Source organism: Ptychodera flava, unplaced genomic scaffold, assembly GCF_041260155.1.
Source record: "Ptychodera flava strain L36383 unplaced genomic scaffold, AS_Pfla_20210202 Scaffold_78__1_contigs__length_561843_pilon, whole genome shotgun sequence".
Lineage (NCBI taxonomy): Eukaryota > Metazoa > Hemichordata > Enteropneusta > Ptychoderidae > Ptychodera > Ptychodera flava.
Window position 1 is genome coordinate 66765 of NW_027248400.1, and position 25896 is coordinate 92660.

The following is a 25896-nucleotide window of genomic DNA, read 5'->3' on the forward strand; positions in this document are numbered from 1 at the left end:
GGAAGATAAACCATCCCACGACCAATCCTCCAGCAATATAAATCATCTCATATTTCTTTTGCTCAGGACTGGGCTGATAATAATCTGAGAATTGAACTGTCCCTTCGGAACCCCTGTCGGAACCGTTCCGAAAGGGGCTTGACGTAGAGTTGCTTTGCACCGCTTCTGCTTCTTCCAGGATTTCTGCATCTGTATCTCTTAACTCTGCCGCAGCATGCGCGTCCTTTGCCTGATTTTCTCTTTCCCAGTCAGCCTGTAATAATCTTTTTTCTGACCAGACGTTGCGATCATGTTCAAATTTTTCTAATGCTTTATCATGTCGAACTTTCTCTTCAATAAGAGCATCACCATTCCCAGAAAGCTTTTGTCCGATAATATTTCCTCCTGTGAATGCTGTTGCATTTAATACAGCACCGAGAACTGTCATTCCTATAGCTGAAGCCATGGTTGTGTATATTACAAGGTATTATTTTAATTTTCACTGTATATAGGTCCCGTATGTCTGGTCCAAGTAACTTCGGTCTAGGTGCAATTCACGTACAAAATCTTGAGCTTGAAGATTTAAGTGATGTTAAAGTTAACAATAATACTAAGATAGCTACTAATCATAATAAGGATTACGTCCTTCGTTACAAGGACCGCGAAAAATATTTCGTTTTAGCCACTGCCGCAGTACAAAGTCACGAACATGCTGTTGAATTTTCCGAACTTACAGACATTGATGAAACTGTAATTGACGCCACAAAGGCTTCAAATGATCCAACTCCTTTTGCTCTGACGTGGGATGGGGATAGTAAGAAATTCAGACCTTATAATGTACCACGTAACATCTTAGATATATTGGATAGTGAAATTGCAGGTGGAGTTACTGAACTGCCAGGAACTCCAAATGTTATTTATTTCGATAGCAATGTTAACAAGTACAAGTTGCTAGATTTTCGTCGTTGGCTTACTCCTAAGAATCCATACATTGCACTTCTTGGTATACCGATTCACCTCAAGATCAAACCTCTTTCAACAATAATGTCTTCAGATAATACACTGCGAAGGTGGATAAATAATGGGGAGAATTATTGCTCATACAATGCTAGCGGAGTTCCAGTTAGATTATTTTGGGACACAACTCTGAAGAAAACGGGGTCTGAAAAGTGTGGGGGAGGGGACAGCTGAATTAACTTTACAGACTATGAATCAACAGATGACGATAATATGAAAATAATTGAGCATGGTACAGTTGTTATCAAATGCATAAAATTGGGTACAGGAGACGAGTTTGATGATTTAGTTGGAAATATTGCTTTAAAAACAGATTCAAGAACGAGTTGCACTATTTTCATAACTATTGATAAAAATCGAAAAGATTTAGATATTTTTACTCATACCGTTCCGACAGGGGAAGAAAGTAGTTCCGACAACATTTCATTTGTTAAAAAAGATACAACTACTTACACTTTAGATATCAGTACCATTTATCTAAAACGTCTCATATTGTTTGAAGTAATGGTCTTCCGACATATTTTAAGTTCAGAGGAAAATTCTAAAATTTTATCTATCGGGTGAACAAGTTAACTAGAGTCGTTCAGAAAATTTTTCTGAAAACTGTAGAATAAGACAGACCTGTAACATGACATCACAAGTTGCTAAGCAACTGGAACGGTATTGCGAAAGTCCTGGAAAGCCCCTGCTGGAAACATCCCGATAGGGGTATTGCGCAACAGTGTTCAAGATCGGAACGGTTACTGTAGGGGAGGGACTTAAATCTCGTTCCGGATAGGTATCATAAGTGTTGTTCCCGTTCCGTAGAAACATAGTGAAAAGGGAACATCCAGAAGACGAGACCCGCACCTCCAGAACTCCTTACGGAACGGTTGCCTTTGTAAGAGCAGACCGGCTCCGGTACATCTCAGTCAGAATCTATCTAACAAATGATCCGAGAATAGAATGTCGTTCCGTTTTGATAGTGGGGGTGTGTCCCCAGTGAGTCATAGCGCATTGCGCAAGTCTCATTCAGGACCTGACTCAGCAGGGAATTTCCCTGCTTAGTTCAGGACAATGCACTGCTGCGCCAGCTGTTGCGCGTGAGTTAATATATAGGTCAGGGTCACTTCATAGCTACATGGATGGTGAATTTTTCCTTCACTCCCTTTAGATAAAATGAATAAAATGGGTGTAAATATTCTTATTTATCCCAGTTGGGAATAAATACTTACTACTTACATTTGATTAAACTCTGAGAGGGGTTGGTAGGTGAAGTGTGGCAGACTGTCTTTACTCTTGATGCAGTTACCCTACCAGTTTGAAATCGGTGCCATTCCCTACTTCTTGCCTGGTCACGTGTGCACTCCTCAACATTTTTGGCTTCCTCTTCACTGACAGTTACAGTGTCCAATAAATAATCACAGTGCTTCCGTAGGTCATCTTTATTCACGCTGACAAAATTATCATTGCGAAGTTCTGACAAAACTAAAGGAAAACGTCTTGTCTAACGTGTTGGGGCTGTAATGTCCAGCATATTTTGGTACCAAAGACAGGACGACAGACTTCGTGTTGGAGTTGTGCAAGCCCTGGTAAAACTTGTTGACTTTGTCAGGGGTGGATGATGGTATTTCCGGAAAACTTCTTCTCGGTGTCGGTGTACTTGTGTCTCCGGCAACGGCTGCGTCAAGCTTTCTTTTCTTGGTCTTGACGGACATGAAGTCGATGTCTCGTACCCTTTTCCTGCTGACTTTGTTAACATCGGTGGGCAGCAACCTGTACGCCTTTTTCGGTGACGCGGCTTCTAGACTTCTGTAACTTCACAGCGGCTTCGAATCGATGGCAAACATAAGGGCACCGACATGACTAAAAGTCTCACCAAGACCAGCCATACAAGTACAATGTCCGGCGAGAATTTTCCCTCCCTTCTCAGCAATAATCCAAGGCTGCAGCTGTGCTTCGTTCATACGTTGTGAATGACATACGTCACCTTGGATGTTAGTATTTTAATAGTAGGCAGTTGCCGTTAACATTTGCATGTCTGATGTTGCTCAGTACATTCCATGACCCGGGAATGTCATGGACATTGTCTGATACCCTGATGACACAAATAGAGTCCTTTGTCTGTAATTTGTATGGACAAAGCCGATGCAGTAATGTGAATGAAGCAAGATACAACTGCTTTCGTCTTGTCCTACAAAGTGATGGTGCCCTCCCTCCAAACAAAGATAGTTTGAAATTGCATACACAGCGTGCAAACTACCAAATAGCAATCTACAGGCTATGTTTGCAGGCCAAAATGGATGCACCAAGCCCACATGGACATGGATGGATAGTGCAAGACTCAGAGTTATCAATCCAGTGGATGACACTTCCCGCCGCACCAGATTCTATCATAAAGTTTGTAAGCTGTAAATGCAAGAAGTCTGGATGCTCGTCAAGATGTTCGTGTAGAGAAGTGGAATTGCTTTGCACTGAGCTGTGTCAGTGTGTTTCTTGTACAAACACAACAAACATTGATGAAAGTGAACTAGCAGATGAAGAGAATGATAGCTCCTCAGACATAGAAAGTGACATTGAATAAACTAACTGTATGGAAGACATCAACAAAATCAAACATTCAATCATAGTGATCACAATGCGGATAATACTAGTACTCACTGATTACAACAGAGAATTAGGGACACTTGTGTCTTTCAAATGAAGGAGATTTCAAATTGAAATGTATTTCCACTGATTGTTTCATCAGACAAAAATCATAAGGAATAAAAAACCAGAGTGAAGACAAACAAGTGTGGTCATTTCTCCCTCATAAATTGTGAAACTTCCATGATCCAGGCAATTTTTACCATATACTCTCAAAGAGTGGAGTACATCATGGCCAAGATTACGATATGTATAGACCCTAGCGATTTTTCCATATTTGGTAAAAATTAATTTACAGGAGGTAATTTGCCATATGAAATTAACACCAACCATTGTTTTTCAAGAAGGAACAACACAACAAATCTCACCTTCTCATGTCGGATCAGTAACAGTTTCAACTAAATCATAGGAAATGCCCTTTTGACATATCTTCTATTTTAGTGAGAAAAGTTTGAAAAATTGCAGTTTTGGTAAAAAAACTAAAAGTTAGACATTTTCAAGAAATACATGTGGATCTGATGTCAGAAAATTGGAGATGAAAAGGTAATAGTCGCGCCAGCGGCTTACTGACTACGCATGCGCTTATTCATAATATACTATGCGAGTAACCGGAAGTGTACCCTTCTCTCGTGGGGCGCCACCATGTTTTTTTTTGAGTACTCGTAAATAAACAAATACGAAACATATTATTATATAACATGCCATTTATAAAATATACCTCTTTTATTAGCCAGTAAATGTTATTATGCACCTTGTCGCTGATACAGAATATCGTTAATATAGATAAAGCGAGAAAACAGTTGCGCATATGAACGGTGGTATACGCAAAGAATGCTGGGATTGAATTTTAGAAAAGCGCCCCCAGTGTCAATAATTAAATTCAAAAATTGCCAGTTTTTAGACGGAACGCTATAGTTTTCAGCTTGCAAGTGGAAGTTGGGCAGTGCGGTTACCATTGCAATGATAATGATTGCATGATACGTTCCTTGTTTAACGCAATAGGCTGTTATCAATGTGAAACTTGCCAATTTTTTATCCAAAATTTTTACACGCTACAGAAAATCTATACCTGCCCTGCTGCAGGGTTTGACGTCGTGTACTAGACTTGGTTCAAGTCTGTGATTTGTGAATGTTTGAGTGGAGTGAACGCAATGATTTGTATTCTGCTTTCATGTGAAAAGGGCTAGTGAGTGGATGCAATGAGTAGGGTGAACGCGATGAGTGGAGTGAACGCTATACAGGGAGTTTCACCCGGAATCACAGACTTGGCTTTCTTGCACGATCTGCGTTGCTATAAATTATTCATGAGATGACGTTTTCTTTACTCATATATTATTCATAAGATGACATCACTAAATTTTACACATTGGGAGGAGTTACCAATTGACCCAAACGAGACATGCATAAAACTCACATGGCGTTGTTGACAAAATGTCGAGTGCGATCACTCCCACAAAAGTCAGCACAACCTCTGTTGTATCACCGAAAACGCGTGAAAATATCTGTGTTTGTATGTGGGGCCCATGTCGCAAAATGCGAAAATCGTCGCCGATTATTCAAGGATGGAAAAAGACACCGTCCTTACAGTTGTAGCCTGTTCTCTTACGTGCCCAAAGCGATGGAAATCAAAACAATGTGGGGCGACTTCGTATGTCAGTGATTTTCCGCTGCCGGTTGGTGCGCAGACGAACACATCTTTTCCCTCAATGTAACTCTCAACAAGCTTTCTTTGGTAATCTCGCATGATTAGTCGACCGATCAGTTGTAAAACGCGGTTGATGTACGAACTTGATGCCATTATTCGCCCAGATATAAAACGTACTCGATGTCTAGCTTTGCACGGAGATGACAACAAACTTTTTAATGCATGCAGAGGTTTATTAGCATGCGTTCTTCTTATTGGCCAGAATAACGGCGGGGGGCTGTCAATCATTTTGTATTTGCTCTACGTCACTGTGTACACAGTCCGTCTCACCGCCTGTACTTTGCAAGAAGTCCAAGTCGGTGAATCCGGCAGAAACTAACTCACTACTGCGCAGACTCAAACGTGACGCATTCAATAGCTGGGAAAACCTGGCGTGAGCTGCCAAATTCCGGATAGGTTTGTATGAAATAGGAGAGACACAAGAGAAACTATTATAAATCATTTTATTTTTTAAAATTCACCGACTTGAACCAAGTCTAGTCGTGTACGTACTTGAACTGCTTTCATCAGAGGGAAACTGGGCATACCGGTAGTTGTCATATAAACGTTTATGAAGTAACAATTACAGTTTATCATGAATCAATACAAATAACATTGCCAATCTTTAATAACCCCTGGCGCGACACAAAGGGCTGAGCCCTATATAATATTAGTTTCATTTTTTTGAACAGAAAATAAACCAACAAACACATCGCCTCTTTTTCCCCTAAAAACATGAAAACGTATGTTTTTTGTAAAAAATGGCTTTTTTATGTTTTTTCGATGTAATAATGGTTGTTTTGATTGTTTCTTGTCACTAAGCTTTGTACACAATGATAACTATCATGAACATAGTAACAACATACATATCTTAATTTTTACTGCAAATTATAAAAAAAACGAGCTTTTTGGTCAAAAATCTATCAAATCTTGCAATTGAAAATTGTGATTTCCATACAAGCATGTTGTAAACTGTCTTTTCACGTAATATCAATTTACACAAACTACTGCTTTAAAAAAATCAACTTCTAGAGCCTTTTATAAGTCTCGGCCCACAGACTAATTAGATTGCCCAGAATTAGATATGACTCTTACATACAGTCTGCACGATAACCCGGCATTTGAGGTGTGGCCGGTACCAGCGATTTGATTGGGTGTTGGAGGGTGATTGGCATGTGTGACATTATGTTAGAAACCATTTTCTTTAATGGGTGGGTTCAATCGCTAGGGTAAAAATAAAAATTTTTTTTTTTCATCATATGAAGATATTTTACAATAATTTGATATTGTTCGTAATTTATTCAATTAAAATAATTATTTTCTTGATGATTTGAAGACGTTGACAACCTCAGTATGCACGAGTTCTATGACAGTTAAATTTCCCACCCTCCGCATAAATGGTTGACACTTCGACGAGAGTTGACCGCTGTCGATGCTACAACATCAAAACATTAGAACAAGAAACTCACATGGTTCTTAAAGTTACTGATCAAATTTAAAGCTAATGATGTTTCTAGAGTAGAAATAAAGATAGGTACAAACCGTACAAAAATGGCTTTGTTTGAACGAACCTACATTGAAAGGTCTAAATGTAGCGATCACATGAACATCCCGACCGGTCCAACTACCCGTCGACTGCCGTACTGTCAAGATTCGATGTCTAAAACACCAAAGAGCTGCTGTTTAGCCCCTGCTGATGTGTACCAGCCCTGAAAGAGTACTACCACATTTATAGAAAGCTACAAAATATGCGTCTCTTTTTACTCACAATTACTGAATCCTGTCTCAAAACTGTCATCCATATAATTTCCTGACGGGCAGTGTCACAGAGTGTGTGAATACCGGATACGATCATCGTTGCATGGACATACCACAGATGATCGTTGACACTCGCTGGAAAAACGACGGCTGGGACTATTATTTTGTTTGGTTTTACATAGTGTAATGGGCTCAGGTACAGAGATATCGACTGATTACAGATATTGGAAGGTAAATTGCCTGTAGGGCAGTGACGGGCAGCAGTATGACCCTTTGATCGAACGTACACTTGCAACACTGCCTGCGATCGCAGACCAGCTGTGAGATCGACAGAAATTTTAGTTGTTGGGATTTTTTCAACAAATACGGGCTACCACAAGTTTACCTCTGAATGCAGTTGTAATTAGCAACCTCTATTACATTACATTAATACAGAAAATGTGCTCATACGCTGACGAGTTATTCCGTATTGTGCAAGTTTTGTGCATTTCGAGTGGCTCGCCGGTGAAGCTATGAATGAGCGAGCACGCACGAGTGAGTAATACACGACAGTCATTATGCAGGACCTCATTATGTCTAGCCTCTAAACCAATAGGCGCAGCTTTGAGATGTCATGTGATACTATTCATGAGCATTTGTTTACAACATATGCGATTTTCCCGCCACGTCATTAGCCTGTGTTTTCTTGATTATCTACGCCTATTTTACCTTATTAAGTATCCCTTACGAAAGATCAAAATTTGCCACAAGTTTGCATTCCTTACTTGTTACAAACTTGATACAAATTCTGACATCCAAACAAGCACCAATCTTGCTAGTCAGTTATATACACTTTGATTCAAACATAGGCTAAGTTTGCAGCAAGTATGTGTGGAGAGTGTGATGAACATTGCACCAAGTTTGTACAGAGAATGTAGAGGTCATTTTGTTTTTGTTTGTATTGAGTGTGCACCAAGCTTGGAGATGCGAGGGGGGGGGGGGGTTCAATATCTGGGGCATGGTATCTGTTGCCTTAGCAACAGCAGACCTACTGTTGCCCTGGTAACATTTCAGGGGATTTAGATGATTGTAATTCCTGACCGCGTCTTTTTCAAAGTAATGCTGACATAACATGTGGTACATGACATCATCGTGCTGCTTCTCCCCATTGTATTGTATACAAATGATTCTTTCTAAACTGGCTTATAAATGTACACTCTTTAGATATGTTTACCTTGTGAGCAGCACATTCTAAAATTCACCTTCAAGTCATGTATCCAGATGCTAGGTTTGAACATCTATGAAAAAGTTGAGAGGATATTACTACATCCAACACGCACTCACCCTATGACACATTCAACTATACTACACTGTAAAAAGAAAAAAACTTCTCAGACAATAAATTTGTTAACTAAAAAACACAATATATTACTGTAGAATACAGTATCTCTACTGTAATAAACATACAATCTTTGTACTTTATACATAAAATGAGCTGTAAAATATATTCTTTTTGGCATATATGTACAGTACACTATAATTCAAAATATTCCCTGACAATGGAATTTACATTGAAAAATGGTAAATTCTGTCTCTTTAAAGAAGATCATACAATTTTTTTCAACGTGTACCAAATAGAAACTGAATAGTGAAAAAATATTATGTTAAAGTCTCATAGATAGTTAACTATGAAAAACTTATTCAAAACATTTTGTAATTTTTGTGACATATGACGAATAAAATTCACTTTAAACATTTCAAAATACCTTTCCGATGGAATGTACATGGAAAACATGAGAGTTTTAAGTTAATGTTGTATTATTTACATGTTCAAATCAAAACGCAAAATCATGGAAAAACAATGTCCATAGCTACAAAAAAAAATAAAAACTTCCATGGAGTATGTGATGACCTTGACTTAACAGCGATATTTGAACAGACACTTACAGTCCAACTTCAAAAAGCAAACAACTAAACACAACCAAATTCCACATCACTTGGATGATAGATTAGTTCCGCCGAGTCCAAACATATTTCTTCCACCATAAGATACCGACAACTGTGACGAAAGTAACTCTGCCATGTCCGATTTGTCCAATGCACAGCATGCATGCAGTGGAGTTTCTATCATAAGTCCCAATGCAATGATCGATACGGACAGTCTCACTTCTTGTCATCATGATGTTCTCAAAGAACAGTGGTTGGTTTGAAATAGTCCTCTGTGGCATGGAAAGTGTCAAAGCAGCGAACTCTAGCTTGAAACTTAACTGAAATCCCGCGGAATTGTCCAAGGCCATTTGAGTGTATAACGGACATCCATGATCTACTGAATGTGTTTAACTTACATGAACTCTCGGTGTCGAATGCAGGCAATGTCCTTCAATTTCAAACAACAATTGTACTCCCAAATCTCTTCTTTGTTCCCTTAATCGTCCGATGATAGAAATAATCTAAAATTTCTCCCCAAAACGGCGGGTAAAAAACGTTGTAATTTGACTGCTGAAGCAATGCATGACTTTCTCAGTGGTACTGGAATTCAAATGCTGGTGTTGGCAAAATTAGCCGATCAGATGTCTCTTTTCACGACATGTGATCTTGTAAGGTTGAAGTTCGAATACATAATTATCTGTGTGACCTGTGACCTCGATGCTTATCTGAAATGTCAGTTTCTCGAGAAATGGGAGAGTATATTACTTTTTGACCAACTTTTATCCACTTGAAATCAATCATTTGAAGACATTTGGTGTCAGCTGGGATCCATGGTCTTTGGACATGTGTAATAATGCAAGTAACGATCATGATTTATAGCCGTGGCAATGACTTTTCCCTGCTCTGAGCATACTGGTATGACAGTGTGAATGTGTTTTGGCGGACACATGACAGGTATACTTTCAGTGGTTACGACTAGTAAACGGAACAAAAAAGTCTTTAACTGGAATTCGAGTACCATTTTGGATCCTAATCATTTAAAATATGTCCAAGGAAACTGTTTGAAAAAATGGCAGCTGAACTAAGTTTTAGTTGACTTTTGATGTTTTTCATTCACGATGTTGCAACAGTTTGATCATGGATTTAGCTATACCTCCATGGTTTGATAAATTTGTACATTCCACGCGTAACCTAATTCATATGTGTTTAACAACCGAGAGTATTTAAAATTTTGAATTTAAAAAATAATTAATTTGTCATTTTGTAAAATGAACACAGGGTAGTAGTTCGATCATTGTTTCAGTTCTGTGATAAAACAGTGCCACGTGGGACAGCTAAAAAAATCTGAAGTTCGCACCAAACTTGATATGTATTTCACATATATCTACAAGCTTGGTACAAAGTTCACAACTACCATGGTGAAAATCCCATAGTGTGTACCAAACTAGTACAAACTTGGTGCATATTTCACATGTTCAATTAAAGTGTGTATCAAATTTGTAACATATATGTACTAATATGTAGCAAGTTTTGATCTTTCGTACGGGATAGCTGATGAGTCATACTTTGAGGGCAATAATAATCAGCTAAGCTGCATTCAAGAAAGTGAATAGGGATTGGCTAGTACCGCGCTTCACGCCCTTACGACTGGGATTTGACATGTGTCAATCAATGGTTTTCACTGCAAGTTCCTCGAAATCGTGTCGATCAGAGCAATTACCGACAAGGGGGCAAGCCCCGATGAGTAACATGAAGTTGTATGTTGCCAGGAGTAAACCATTGCCGATTGGAGAGGTTTGCATTAGTCTGACGGTACTCAAGGTGGAACATAATCGGCTTGAAAATTTTAGGGTTTTTCATTGTTTCGCTCAAAAGTTAACTGTGCTGAGAACACATTTTAATGAACCACAGAAACGATTAATCATTTTTAAACAATTAGTAATACCTAAAGGCCTTATTTTCATACTAAATTGTCTACATGATTTTTAGACCAAAAATTACAAAGTTTCAAAGAGAGGTCCTGTCAACCCCATAGAAATGTACCCTCCATTTCTTCGTGCAGTGAGGTCACCAGCCGAGCGGGCGGGACTTTAGCACCCGTTTACCGTACTGTGGAAGCTATGCAAAAAGTGACACTTGCAGCCTTTTTCAAGCAGCGTGGTGCTCAACAGCAGGATTACGCCACAAAATTGACAAAATTGTCGTATTTTGCCCTATATTCACACACGTGAATTCGCTCCATTTCTGCCAACGATCGCGTGTCTAGTGACCCAGATGACTTTATTTTACGTTAACATTGACAATGGGGTACGTTTAATCGGCATAGTTTGGCGATTGTCTCTTTAGACCAAAAATTACAAGTTTTGAAAGTTGAGTTCGTTCAAAATCAAGTAATTTTAGCTACCCATTTGAAAATTGATAAAATTATATTTTAAAATATGTATATTGCCAAAACATTTGTCGACAATATTCTTCAGACCTGTAGCCGACACTTACCATCTCAAAAACAGTGAAAATATACCTTAGTTTATGAGAAAACCGCGTCTTTATTTTGGCGATATTGCTGGCTTTTGTTTACTTTCAATGACGCCACTGAAAGACGCCATTTTTGCCTATATTACCCGTCATGCAATGGTACCGGAAAAGCCCGGTCTTCGTGCAGACTGATAGGCTAGAATAAGCCATTTGTATAGCTTAGCTGCAGAGGTATAGGGGAGGTCAAAGGTCATTGAAAAATCAGAAAAATAATACTTTAAAAATCTTCTTCTCAAAAACTGCCAGGTCAATTTCCTTTGAATTTATTATAGCATCTAGTAGTATGGCCTATAAAGTTTGCGAAAAGATTTTGGTGTTAGTTCTGGAGAAGAAGATTTTTGAAGATTAAATTGGTATTTTTCGAAAATCCAATATGGCGACCAAATCACGTGACCGATCCAAATGACTTTCGCAAACTTAAAAGAGATCACTCGAAGGATGACATGAGTAAAATTTCAGTTAAATCGGTGTGTTTTTCTGGAGAAGAAGATTTTTCATGATTAAATTGCTATTTTCGTAAAATCCAATATGGCGACCAAATCACGTGACCGATCCAAATGACTTTCGCAAACTTAAAAGAGATCACTCGAAGGATGACATGAGTAAAATTTCAGTTAAATCGGTGTGTTTTTCTGGAGAAGAAGATTTTTCATGATTAAATTGCGATTTTCGTAAAATCCAAGATGGCGGCCAAATCACGTGACCGATCCAAATGTCTTTCGCAAACTTGAAACAGATCACTCTAAGAATGACATGAGTAAAATTTTAGTTAAATCGGTGTGTTTGTTCTGGAGAAGAAGATTTTTAATGATTAAATTGCGATTTTCGTAAAATCCAAGATGGCGGCCAAATCATGTGACTGATCCAAACGTCTTTCGCAAACTTGAAAGAGATCACTCTTAGGATACATGAGTAAAATTTCAGTTAAATCAGTGTTTTTGTTCTGGAGAAGAAGATTTTTAATGATTAAATTGCGATTTTCGTAAAATCCAAGATGGCGGCCAAATCACGTGACCGATCCAAATGTCTTGCGCAAACTTGAAACAGATCACTCTAAGGATAACATGAGTAAAATTTCAGTTAAATCAGTGTGTTTGTTCTGGAGTGAAAGATTTTTAATGATTAAATTGCGATTTTCGTAAAATCCAAGATGGCGGCCAAATCACGTGACCGATCCAAATGTCTTTCGCAAACTTGAAAGAGATCACTCTTAGGATAACATGAGTAAAATTTCAGTTAAATCGGTGTGTTTGTTCTGGAGAAGAAGATTTTTAATGATTAAATTGCGATTTTCGTAAAATCCAAGATGGCGGCCAAATCATGTGACCGATCCAAACGTCTTTCGCAAACTTGAAAGAGATCACTCTTAGGATGACATGAGTAAAATTTCAGTTAAATCGGTGTGTTTGTTCTGGAGAAGAAGATTTTCAATGATTAAATTGCGATTTTCGTAAAATCCAAGATGGCGGCCAAATCACGTGACCGATCCAAATGTCTTGCGCAAACTTGAAACAGATCATTCTAAGGATAACATGAGTAAAATTTCAGTTAAATCAGTGTGTTTGTTCTGGAGAAGAAGATTTTTAATGATTAAATTGCGATTTTCGTAAAATCCAAGATGGCGCCCAAATCACATGACCGATCCAAACGTCTTTCGCAAGCTTGAAACAGATCACTCTAAGGATGATATGAGTAAATTTCAGCTAAATCTGTATGTTGGTTCTGGAGAAGAAGATTTTTAAAATTAAATTGGTATTTTTCGAAAATCCAATATGGCCGCCAGGTTGCGCGACTATAAGAAATTTCTATACCTAGGTGCACGAGATCTCATAGGTACCTATTAGCCCTGCAAGTTTTAGAAGTTTGCGGTAAGCGGTGATTGAGTTCTAGGTCGACAAAAAAAGAGCGGAAGAAGAATTAAAGCTGCAAGCAGCGTTGGCGGGGCCCAAGCGATTAACATGGTTTCCAGTTCGTGCAGTGATTTTATTATGTGCAAAATTTCAGCTTGAAAACAGTCAAGTCCTTGTAAAGAAGAATTTTGAACATCATCTCATATTTACTGTCTGTTTCAATCGTAATCGTATGTTTTATGCAAAATACAATATGGCGGCAAAACCACGTGACCGATCAAATTGCCTTTCACAAACTTGAAAGAGCTCTCACTAAGAATGACAAAAGTGGAATTTCATTGCCATCAGTGTTGTGGCTCTGGAGAATAAGATTTTAGAGATAAATTGCGATTTTCGCAAAATCAAATGTGGAGTCTGAAACTGTGCACTGTGAGCTACCTAAAATGTCTTTCAAAAGTACAAGACATATATGAATTAGATGCTACTCAAAATTGACAATACTGGAAGGCTGAAATATTGCATCAAATTAATGTATTCATCTCTGAAATTTTGAGTGCAATAATTGTAAATTTTGTTGTAATTCCATTTAGTCATATATTTTTTCATTTCATCTTTAGTGTTCAAAGTTTTACTTTTGTATAATTTTATGACAAGAATGTGAAAATTTAGAAAATCAAGCATGGTGACTCCATCTTTTGTTTGTAATATTTGATTATTCTCATATGCCACAATTCAAAAATGTTTCCATGTGTTCTTCCTTGTATTGCTTTCTGGCCTGATCTTGTTTAGGTATAATGTTTCACTGTCATGAGCGTCATTTGACACACACTATTCTTCAACTACCATGTACATCAGAGTCAGAGCTCTCTCTGTCACTGCTCACGTATGCAGTAATAGTGACACTACTGTACCAGTAACAGGGCAGTATCTGATAGTGACAGTTGTCCATAGGCAGTAGCAGTATTATCTTTGATAATTTTTTTACAAAAAATCACTTTTATTTATCTTCAATTATTTTTAAACTGTACACATCTTCCCAAGACAATTCAATTGAAAAGTCCGCAAGGGGAAAAAAAAACCAACAACAACAGCAATGAATTAGATGCTACTCAAAATTGACAATACTGGAAGGCTGAAATATTGCATCAAATTAATGTATTCATCTCTGAAATTTTGAGTGTAATAATTGCAAATTTTGTTGTAATTCCATTTAGTCATATATTTTTTCATTTCATCTTTAGTGTTCAAAGTTTTACTTTTGTATAATTTTATGACAAGAATGTGAAAATTTAGAAAATCAAGCATTGACACACACTATTCTTCAACTACCCATGTACATCAGAGTCAGAGCTCTCTCTGTCACTGCTCATGTATCCAGTAACAGTGACACTACTGTACCAGTAACAGGGCAGTAGGCAGTAGCGGTATTATCTTTGATAATTTTGACAATATTTATGTTCAGTTTATACAACTGCGTTCGTGTTCTACTCTCTACAGCATGTTGAACTGTCCAGTATTCAGCTTGCTAGCACAGCCAGTGTATGTGTACCATGCACCAATGCTGACAACTGACTGTCAGTCTGGACTCTAATTAAACTATCACCTAATACATATTTATATATACTGGCTTTGTCGAGAAACTGAACATTGTGTGTTTGAGCATGCTGTAGGGAGACAGCAAGAAACTGTAGTTGATATATCGGATAGAAATATTGCAAAAATCATCAGCGGTTGGAGTTGTGCCCTGTTACTAGGCTCAAGTCTGATTTTTATACGACAAATCACAAATGTTTAGATTTTTTTCGAGATAAAAGTCATGGAATGTGACAAAATGGTTGTAGATTCTGTTAAATTATTACTAACATTACAACATTTGAATGACATAAAAATGGTATTCATTGTTCATTAAATTACCTACAAAAACTTGGAATCGGAAAATGTAAAACATAAAAGGAAACCAAAACATTTTCAAGTGCCCCTACAGGTGGGGCAATATTTCAAGTTCCCTCTATACTACCCTCAAAATTTTCGAATCACCGTTCCTGAATTTCTCCAGCCCCCCTTACCGTTTTTTTGTGAACGCAGCCTTGGTAACAAACCTGCAATCGCTATCAGTGCTGTACTGTACATGTCGCGCTTAACAGCACGAAACCTGCTTCATCACACCAGTTTTTCAAACGAACTAGATATCCATTTTCATACCAGTTCAAAAGTAAAATACTCATAGACTTGAGATATTTGTGCATGTTAGACTTTCGATACATTCGCTTTACGCTTGAATTTAGCATGGAGCTTTGGTAGCTCCATGAATTTTAGCAAGCGATGCTCGGACAGCGCGCACAACGTATCGATGACACTTGGGTCAGGGGTCATCACAAAAAAAATCAGTGCGTATTCACGGCCAGCTTGAATCATGCCACGGATCGCGGAAATCATGGATCATAAATCCAAATGTTCATGTCTATTACTTAAACAGAACCCTAAAATATGAAATACATAATGTTTTGATATTGAGAACCATCTTTTTGTTTCACTGACGATCAAGTTTAATGCTCAAATATCGCGACAAGAATTGCGCATTTGCACGATATGAATCGGAAGTACGTTGACTCGGCAGACGAGCGAGCGCCTTCTCTGAAAATCTGTTTCCGATATCACGTCACAATACACTGAAAAATCTCGCGAATTCATCTCTACGGAAGCCAATCAACACAAGTTCCTAACGTCAGTAAAGATATTGTCTTGTTGCCAGCAATACACCACCAACATTTTCGCCGTTCAGGAGTGCCTTACTCGCTCTACTTTGTAAAATAAGTCGTATGCTTTTGCCGTTACCTAACTTTCCAAATTCACGGTAGACTTTCCGCAATAGTAGTTGGAGATTTTGTTCAATATATCGCGCGTGGTGGAAACCGCAATTATCCATAATCACACAGTCACCTACAGCCAAACACCCTTTTATTAAAAGTGTAAACTAAATGGTATTATGTCAGGATTTTATTCGCCAAGTTTGGTCAAAATGACACCATTCAAAGCGACAGGAAGAAAGTTAGAAAATTATGTAGTGATATAATTTCATTAAAGCTCCATGCTAAATTCAAGCGTAAAGCCAATGTATCGAAAGTCTAACATGCACAAATATCTCAAGTCTATGAATATTTTATTTTTGAACTGGTATGAAAATGGTGCTGCCTTCTAGCTGCATCGTAAACTGTGATTTGTGAATGCTTTAGTGGGGTGAAGGCGATGTGAGACACCTGAGTGTGGTGAACGCGATAGCGGGCGGGATGAGCGCTACACAAAGGAGTTTATCCCTGAATCCCGAGGACACCGCGACATTGCACTTTTTATATGATATCCAATATTACGGCTACTAGATTATACAATATCGAAGTTAGATTGGCTCGGCTAGATCTACAGGGTGGTGAAATATCCGATATATATCGGATATTTACCCGTAATTTGACAGAATTCAGTATCGCCTAGTATCAAGGTTAGAATCAGTCCCTGGAATCATGGATGTAAAAAATAGCATGCTGGAATTAAGTCTGGTTTTACCAGAACAGTAAGGCGGTGAAATTTCCGATATATATCGGATATTTACCCGCGATTTGACAAAATCTAGTATCGTTTAGTATCGAAATTACAGTCAGTCTATGAAGTCGGTTTTATGAAAACATGTACTTGTAGGGTGGTGAAATGTCCGATATATATCGAATCCCCGACTGAAACTAACTCACTACTGCACAGACTCAGATAACGCATTCCATTGCTAGGAAACCTGGCCTGCGCTGCCTAATTCCAAATAGGTTCGTATGGATATAGGAGAGACACCAAAGAAACTACGATTTTAAAAATTATTTTAATTTTTAACATTTCACCGACTTCAATCAACTCTAGGCGCATCGTACCGTGCATTTGTAATATATTTGCATTTTTTGGATGTCTCGAAACTACCGAAAGCGTACAATGACCGGACTATAAAAACGGGGGGGGGGGGGGGGGGGGGATCTTGAACTTTTTCGCGCATGCTCATTTAAGCTTTTGTCAAATTCCAACGCTATCAACTCATTATGCTATGTTGGTTGCATGCCTAAGAAGTCTGCCGTCAGTCATCGGCCGACGTACGACAAAGCGACAAATTATTTGTTCAAAGAGTAGACAATTAAATGACAAAACATGTCGATAATATGGCTGATATAAGGATTATTTTTGATTCATTAGTAACAGTGATGGAACCGGCATAATTTACGATGGTGGACATGGTTTCTCTCACCTGTGTGATTGCGCAAATCGCGCATTTCCGAGCCATTGTCTGCCCTGGTAAAGTTACTGACAGCGCGGAAGTCGCGCACAAAACAAAGCAGGCAAAGACGCCGAAGGAAGTGGATGTTTACTGAGTGTTTCCACTATAATAAGTTGTGCAAACAAACATAAGATGCCAGGTCGCACCTATTTAGACCTAGAACTATGGCAAGAGCGTCCAACTTCTCCGATATTGGATATAAACCCGCGATTCGACAGAATCTAGTATCGTTCGGTATCGAAGTTAGAGTCAGTCCTTGGAAGTCGGGTTTGACCAGAAATGCAAGGTCACGATATATATCGGATATTTAACCGGGATTTGACAGAATCTAGTATCGTCTAGTATCGATATTTGAGTCCCCAAATCGCCAATAAATATCTAGTAAATATCGGCGACTTCACAGACCGTGCGTGCCGAGGCACAGGGCAAGTCATTCTAGTATTGTGTACTATCGATATCAGAGTCCGTAAATTGCCGATAAACATCCAATTAAATATCGACGATTTCACAGATCTGGCGTACCGAAGCACAGGGCAAGTCATTCTACTATTGTCCAGTATCGATATCAGAGTCCCCAAATCCCTGATAAATATCGGGTATAAAATTTCGGCGATCTCTTAGACCGGGCATGCAACTGCACAAAGCAATTACAGTGAAATTCGATCAAGCTGCAGAACTTCATTTAACAAGGTGCTGTTTCAATAGATATGTATCAGCGATTTTTACGACATTAACGGCTGGACTTGATGTGGTCTTGTTTACATTTTTAATCAGCTACATGCTCTCAGTTACACAACACACCAGGGCCACTCCATGCATGTCAGATAGAGAAACATAAACAAATCACCACACCTTGCAATGTCATGTATCTGTCTTTTTTATCATGATGAACAAGTGAGCGTGCATTCAGACACCTACATATAAAAATACCCGAATAGCTTCATTTATGATCCTTATCACTCACATATCAGCTGTGCGTAGACCCCAGTAATTGTGCCCTGGTGGGACCTTGTCCCGCTCTTATTCAGTCAATCACACCAGTTGGCCACCCCTTAAAGCTAGTGGCACACTCCTCTAAGTACTTCCGTGGCAGTATACTTGACAACGTCACCTGGCGTACAAAAGCTGGTCGCCAAAGTTGCCTTACACAAGGGGCCGAGATTAGGGTTCGTGTGACTGCTAGCTGAATTTGACAGCGGGCATTGCAGTCTGTTGTGCCGTCTTTGACTTTCAAGTGTACAATATAACATACATCACTGATCGATCTTCTGACTGACGAGGTTTTAAACTGCAGCCTTATGAACATTGAGGCGACTTAACCGATCCAAATGCCTTTCGCAAACTTGAAAGTGCTCGTACTAAGAAAGACATGAGTAAAATGTCAGTTGAATCTGTGTGTTGGTTTTTGAGAAGAAGATTTTTAATGATTAAATTGCGATTTTCGCTATATCCAATACGGCGAACAAACCTTCTGACTGACCCAAACGCCTTTTGGAAATTAAAAAGAACTACCACTAGGGATTATGAGTGTAAAATTTTAGTTCAATCTGTGTATTGGTTCTGGAGGAGAATGTTTTTAAAGATTAAATTACGAGTTTTGCAAAATCAAATACGGCAGCCAAACCATGTGACCGATCCAAACGCCTTTCGCAAACTTGAAAGAGATCACACTTTAGATGATATACATAAAATTTCAATTGAATCTGTGTTTGTTCTGGAGTAGACAATTTTTAAGAGTAAATTACGATTTTTGCAAAATCCAATATGGCGGCCAAACCAAGTGACCGATCAAAACGCCTTTCGCAAACTTGAAAGAGATCACACTTTAGATGATATATGTAAAATTTTAGTTCAATCGGTGAACCGGTTCTGGAGTAGAAGATTTTTAAAGATTAAATTGTGATTTCACAAAATCCAATATGGCGGCCAAACCACGTGACCGATCGAAATGTTTTTTGCAAACTTGAAAGAGATCACTGTAAGGATGACATGAGTAAAATTTGAGCTTAATCGGTGTTGTGGTTCTGGAGAAGAATATTTTTAAAGATTAAATAACGATTTTTTGCAAAATCCAATATGGCGGCCAAACCGCGTCACCGATCCAAACGCCTTTCGCAACCTTCAAAGAGATCACACGTTAGATGATAGATGTAAAATGTTAGTTCAATCAGTGAATCGGTTCTGGAGTAGAAGATTTTTAAAGATTAAATTGTAGGCCAAACCAAGTGACTGATCAAAATGATTTTTTGCAAACTTGAAAGAGATCACTGTAAGGATGACATGAGTAAAATTTCAGCTTAATCGGTGTTTTGGTTCTGGAGGAGAAGATTTTTAAAGATTAAATTACGATTTTTTGCAAAATCCAATATGGCGGCCAAACCACGTGACCAATCCAAACGCCTTTCGCAACCTTGAAAGAAATCACACTTCAGATGATATATGTAAAATTTTAGTTCAATCGGTGATTGGTTCTTGAGTAGAAGATTTTTAAAGATTAATTGTGATTTCACAAAATCCAATATGGCGGCCAAACCACGTGACCGATCAAAATGATTTTTGCAAACTTGAAAGAAATCACTGTAAGGATGACATGAGTAAAATTTGAGCTCAATCGTGTTTTGGTTCTGGAAGAAGAAGATTTTTAAAGATTAAATGAGTATTTTAGAATATCCAATATGGCGGCCAATGTCACGTGACCGCATGCGATTTTATTTGTAAATTCTAAAGACCTTAGGTCATGCTTGCTGTACAAAAAATTTCAATTCGACTAGACCCTACGTCTTCTGGAAAAGCCATCTTTAGGTTTTTGGAAAATCCAATATGGCCGCCAGGTCACGTGACCAATCAAAATTTCAAGGGTCAGGTGCACGAGTACTAATTGGCTCCTATTAGCCCTGCAAGTTTGAGAAGTTTTCGTTCAGCCGTTCGAGAGATCTAGGTGAGCAAAGAAACGGCAGAAGAAGAAGAAGAGGAAGTCAGTAGAACTTGAGCAATAACAATAGGGTCCCAGCCGGTCGGCTTGGGCCCCTAAGAAGAAGAAGAAGAAGATTAAAGCTGCAAGCAGCGTTGGCGGGGCCCAAGCGGTTAACATGGTTGAAAAATCTTGCACTAATGATATTATGTGCAAAATTCGAGCTTGCAAAAGTAGGATTTTGAACATCATCTAATAGTTACTGTACGTTTCACTTGGAATTTAATATTTTACGGAAAATCCAATATGGCGGCAAAACCATGTGACCGATCAAAATGCCTTTCGCAAACTTGAAAGAGATCACACTCAAGATGTTACACATAAAATTTCAGCTCAATCGGTGTGTTGGTTCTGGAGAAGAAGATTTTTAAAGATTTAATCACGATTTTCACAAAATCCAATATGGCGGCCAAACCACGTGACCGATCAAAACGCCTTTCGCAAACTTGAAAGAGACAACACTTAAGATGTTACATGTCAAATTTAAGTCAAATCGGTGTGTTGGTTGTGGAGAAGAAGATTTTTAAAGATTAAATCATGATTTTCGCAAAAATCCAATATGGCGGCCAAACCACGTGACCGATCAAAACGCCTTTCGCAAACTTGAAAGAGATCACACTTAAGATGTTACATGTCAAATTTAAGTCAAATCGGTGTGTTGGTTGTGGAGAAGAAGATTTTTAAAGATTAAATCATGATTTTCGCAAAAATCCAATATGGCGGCCAAACCACGTGACCGATCAAAACGCCTTTCGCAAACTTGAAAGAGATCACACTTAAGATGTTACATATCAAATTTCAGTAGAATCAGTGTGTTTGTTCTGCAGAAGAAGATTTTTGAAGATTAAATCACGATTTTCGCAAAATCCAATATGGCGGCCAAACCACGTGACCGATCAAAACGCCTTTCGCAAACTTGAAAGAGATCACACTTAAGATGTTACATGTGAAATTTTAGTCGAATCGGTGTTTTGGTTCTGGAGAAGAAGATTTTAAAAGATTAAATTGGTATTTTCAAAAATCCAATATGGCGGCCAAGGTCACGTGACCGCATGCGATTTTATTGGCAAATTTTTAAGACCTTAGGCCATGCTTGCTATACAAAAAATTTCAAATCGACTAGACCCCTAGGTATTCTGGAGAAGCCATTTTTAGATTTTGGAAAATCCAATATGGCCGCCAGGTCACGTGACCAATCAAAATTTGTATACCCAGGTGCACGAGATCTCATAGGTACCTATTAGCCCTGCAAGTTTCAGAAGTTTGCGGTAAGCGGTGTTTGAGTTCTAGGTCGACAAAAAAAGAGCGGAAGAAAAAGAAGAAGAAGAAAGTTGAATTCCTACGAAACCAATAGGGGCCCAGCCGGTAGGCTTGGGCCCCTAAATATTGAACTCCTATAAAACCAATAGGGGCCCAGCCGGTAGGCTTGGGCCCCTAATTAAAGCTGCAAGCAGCGTTGCCGGGGCCCAAGCGGTTAACATTGTTTTGAAGTTCTTCAACTGATCATAATATGTACAAAATTTGAACTTGGTAAAATCTTTTGCATCTTGTTAAGAAGGAAATTGAACATAATTTCATAGTTACTGTTGGTTTTCTAGTAAACGTAAGTTTTACGCAAAATCCAATATGACGGCAGAAACGCTTGGCAGATCCAAATGTCTTTTGCAAGCATGAAAGAGATCACTCTAAGGATGACATGAGTAAAATTTCAGCTCAATCGGTGGTTTATTTTTGAAAAAGAACAATTTTGAAGATTAAAGTACGATTTCCACAAAATCCAAGATGGCGGCCAAACCATGATTTAGATATGTGCATATTTAATGAGGTACCGGATATTGCACCATATGGTCTCCCATCATACCAAATATGAAGGATGTAGCACTTGTAGTTACTGAGTTATGGACATATATGTATATTTGAGGTCAAAGGTCATCGAGGTCACGTGACATTTTGTCAAAAAGTTTCTATCCCATACCCATCCCCATATACCAAAAATCAGGCCTCTAGCTCTATTTGCTTGCCAAGAATTAAATATGTGCATATAATTTATGAGGTGCATGATGTGGCGTCATAAGGTCTCCAATCCTACCAATATGAAGGGTGTAGCTTGTACTGTGGTTACTGAATTATGGACATATATGTATATTTGAGGTCAAAGGTCATTGAGGTCATGTGACATTTTGTGAAAAAAATTGTATCCCATACTTATCCCCATATACCAAAAATCAGACCTCGAGCACCATTGGCTTGCCCAAAATAGATATGTGCATATTTAATGAGGTACCGGATATGGCACCATAAGGTCTCCCATCATACCAAATATGAAGGGTGTAGCACTTGTGGTTACTTAGTTATGAACATATACGTATATTTAAGGTCAAAGGTCATCGAGGTCAAATGACATTTTGTCAAAAAATTGTATTGCTAAGTTATGCCCATATACCACAAATCAGACCTCTAGCTCTATTGGCTTGCCCAGAATTAGAAATGTGCATATTTCATGAAGTACCGGATATGGCATCATAAGGTCTCCCATTATACCAAATATGAAGGATGTAGCACTTGCAGTTACTGAGTTATGGACATATATGTATATTTGAGGTCAAAGGTCATCGAGGTCACGTGACATTTTGTCAAAAAGTTTCTATCCCATACCCATCCCCATATACCAAAAATCAGGCCTCTAGCTCTATTTTTTTGCCAAGAATTAGATATGTGCATATTTAATGAGGTGCATGATGTGGCGTCATAAGGTCTCCAATCCTACCAAATATGAAGGGTGTAGCACTTGTGGTTACTGAATTATGGACATATATGTATATTTGAGGTCAAAGGTCATTGAGGTCATGTGACATTTTGTGAAAAAAATTGTATCCCATACTTATCCCCATATACCAAAAATCAGACTCGAGCACCATTGGCTTGCCCAAAATTAGATATGTGCATATTTAATGAGGTACCGGATATGGCACCATAAGGTCTCCCATCATACCAAATATGAAGGGTGTAGCACTTGTGGTTACTTAGTTATGAACATATACGTATATTTAAGGCCAAAGGTCATCGAGGTCACATGACATTTTGTCAAAAAAATTGTATTGCTAAGTTATGCCCATATACCACAAATCAGACCTCTAGCTCTATTGGCTTGCCCAGAATTAGATATGTGCATATTTCATGAAGTACCGGATATGGCATCATAAGGTCTCCCATTATACCAAATATGAAGGATGTAGCACTTGCAGTTACTGAGTTATGGACATATATGTATATTTGAGGTCAAAGGTCATCGAGGTCACGCGACATTTTGTCAAAAAGTGTCTATCCCATACCGGATATGGCACCATAAGGTCTCCCATCATACTATATATGAAGGATTTAGCACTTGTGGTTCCTAAGTTATGGACGTATATGTATATTTGAGGTCAAAGGTCATCAAAGTCATGTGACATGTTGTTAAAAAAATTTTTTTTGTAGTTATCCCTATATACCAAAAATCTGACCTCTTGCTCTATTAGATTGCCCAGAATTAGATATGACTCTTACATAGGCCAGAATAAGCCATTTGTATAGCTTAGCTGCAGAGGTATAGGGGAGGTCAAAGGTCATTGAAAAATCAGAAAAATAATACTTTAAAACTCATCTTATCAAAAACTGCCGGGTCAATTTCCTTTAAATTTATTATATAGCATCTAGTAGTATGGCCTATAAAGTTTGCGAAAAGATTTTGTGTTAGCTCTCGAGAAGAGAAGATTTTTGAAGATTAAATTGGTATTTTTCGAAAATCCAATATGGCGGCCAAATCATGTGACCAATCCAAATGTCTTTCGCAAACTTAAAAGAGATCACTCTAAGGATGACATGAGTAAAATTTCAGTTAAATCGGTGTGTTTGTTCTGGAGAAGAAGATTTTTAATGATTAAATTGCGATTTTTGTAAAATCCAAGATGGCGGCCAAATCATGTGACCGATCCAAATGACTTTCGCAAACTTGAAACAGATCACTCTAAGGATGACATGAGTAAAATTTCAGTTAAATCGGTGTGTTTGTTCTGGAGAAGAAGATTTTTAATGATTAAATTGCGATTTTCGTAAAATCCAAGATGGCGGCCAAATCATGTGACCGATCCAAATGTCTTTCGCAAACTTGAAACAGATCACTCTAAGGATGACATGAATAAAATTTCAGTTAAATCGGTGTGTTTGTTCTGGAGGAAGAAGATTTCTAATGATTAAATTACGATTTTCGTAAAATCCAAGATGGCGGCCAAATCATGTGACCGATCCAAATGTCTTTTGCAAACTTGAAAGAGATCACTCTTAGGATGACATGAGTAAAATTTCAGCTAAATTAGTATGTTGGTTCTGGAGAAGAAGATTTTTAAAATTAAATTGGTATTTTTCGAAAATCCAATATGGCCGCCAGGTCACGTGACCAATCGAAATTTGTATACCCAGGTGCACGAGATCTCATAGGTACCTATTAGCCCTGCAAGTTTTAGAAGTTTGCGTTAAGCAGTGATTGAGTTCTAGGTCGACAAAAAAAGAGCGGAAGAAGAAGAAGAAGAATTAAAGCTGCAAGCAGCGTTGGCGGGGCCCAAGCGGTTAACAAGGTTGAAAAATCTTGCACTAATGATATTATGTGCAAAATTCGAGCTTTAAAAAGTAGGATTTTGAACATCATCTAATAGTTACTGTACGTTTCACTTGGAATTTAATATTTTACGGAAAATCCAATATGGCAGCCAAACCACGTGACCGATCCAAACGCCTTTCACTTTTGCAAACTTGAAAGAGATCACACTTAAGATGTTACACATAAAATTTCAGCTCAATCAGTGTGTTTGTTGTGGAGAAGAAAATTTTATAGATTAAATCATGATTTTCCTAAAATCCAATATGGCGGCCAAACCACGTGACCGATCAAGATGCCTTTCACAAACTTGAAAGAGATCACACATAAGATGTTACATGTGAAATTTCAGTTGAATCGGTGTGTTGGTTCTGGAGAAGAAGATTTTTAAAGATTAAAACACGATTTTCGCAAAATCCAATATGGCGGCCATTCCACGTGACCGATCAAGATGCCTTTCGCAAACTTGAAAGAGATCACACTTAAGATGTTATACATAAAATTTCAGCTAATCGGTGGTTGGTTGTGGAGAAGGAAATTTTTAAAGAGTAAATCATGATTTTCCTAAAATCCAATATGGCGGCCAAACCACGTGACCGATCAAGATGCCTTTCGCAAACTTGAAAGAGA